The sequence below is a fragment of the Otolemur garnettii genome, unplaced genomic scaffold, assembly GCF_000181295.1.
Source record: "Otolemur garnettii isolate 467f Iridium unplaced genomic scaffold, OtoGar3 scaffold00003, whole genome shotgun sequence".
Lineage (NCBI taxonomy): Eukaryota > Metazoa > Chordata > Mammalia > Primates > Galagidae > Otolemur > Otolemur garnettii.
In genome coordinates this window covers 16,420,999-16,422,682 of record NW_003852398.1, presented here as the reverse complement: position 1 = coordinate 16,422,682, position 1,684 = coordinate 16,420,999, and positions in this window count along the sequence as shown.

The following is a 1,684-nucleotide window of genomic DNA, read 5'->3' as shown; positions in this document are numbered from 1 at the left end:
AGTGGGAGTCTATCTCAGAAAATATATATATAATAAAAAAAAAAGAAAGAAAATAATAGCCAGGCATTGTGGTGGGCGCCTGTAGTCCCAGCTACTTGGGAGGCTGAGGCAAGAGAATTGCTTAAGCTCAGGAGTTTGAGGTTACTGTGAGCTTTGACTCCATAGCATTCTATGGAGGGCGACATAGTGAGACTGTCTCAAAATAAAAAAAAAAGTATAAATCAGATCATGCCACACTCCTGCCTAGGACCTTGGAAGGCTTCCTAGTTAATTTGGAATAAAACCCCAAACTTTACCTTGCCTGTAGGACACCATCTGCATCTATCCCCTGCCCATCTCTCTACTGAGTCCCCTTTCGTACCCTCATTCCTTTTGTTCAGCCTCAGTGGCTTCCTTTCTGTTCCTCTAACTGTTCAGGGAGCCATGTCCCCTGCCCTCACCTGACTCCTGGCACTTTCCCACTGATCTTCACATGGTTAGTAACAACCCCAAGGACACCTCCCCAGAGATCTTCCCGGGCCACCCCCATCGCTCCTCCTATCCCACGCTCTGTTTTATCGTGTTTCCAGCAGTCATCCCTCACTGACGTTCTTCTGCGCACCCTGTGCCTCCCCCAGCTCCATTCCAGTAAGAACCTTGTTTGTTTATTCTCTACTAAGTCCAGGCTGAACCCATATCTAGCACACAGTAAGTGCTCAACACAAACTGCATGAGCTAATAACTCATTATGCTTCCATCTCTCCTCTCTACCAGAGATCATGAACTTGCAATGGAATTGTCCAATGTCCTGGCGTTATCCCATACAAAGGGGCAGCCACAGTGGCACAGACCCAGTCCTGGGCTGAGGACCTCACTGTCCTTCTAGGGAGAGACAATGTGCACAGATGGGAAGACCAGACAAAACATAACTGCCCAGCTTCTGCTGAAAGAGGGTCCAGGTTCAAGGTAGCGGGATATAATGCCAACATATCTCCTGAACCATATGAGGAATCCCCATGCCCTCTGTGTCCTAGAGGAGGCCCTCTCACCCCGGATTCCCTTTGCCTGGAACACCCTTCTCCTCGGCACCCCCCACTCTCCCAGGCTTTCATTCATTCTTCTGACCCCAGTTTCCACACCACTTCTTCCAGTGAGCCTTCCCTGGCCTCTCATGGCGGTCCCTTAAATGCTAGCCCCAGAGCTGATCCCTGCTCCTTTCTGCTGGTCTGTTTCCCTGTCTGTACCTCCACATTCCCACTCCCTACCCACCCCTAGGTCTGTTTGTTCCACGGCACCCTGTTCAGTGCTGAGCACCTAGTAGGCACTCAAGAAGTATTTCTTGCTGACTGAACAAATAGATGGATGGAAGATTTCTTGGGAGGACAGAATTTCATCTCCTTTGCGAGGCCAGGACAAGGATGAGAACAAGAGCTCCCTCTGCATGGTCACAGCCTGTTCTCAGTCTGTGTTCACTAGTGGCCTTGGGCGCTGGTGCCCAGCTTCAAAGCAATTCTTTCTCTCTTATCATTCTTTTTTTTGAGACAGAGTTTTATTTTGTCACCCTCGGTAGAGCGCCGTGATGTGGACAGCTCACAACAACGTCCAGCTCTTGGGCTTAGGCAATTCTCTTGCCTCCCAAGTACTAGGACCACAGGTGACCCCCCCAATGCCCAGCTATTTTTTTGTTGCAGTTTGGCCCCGGGGC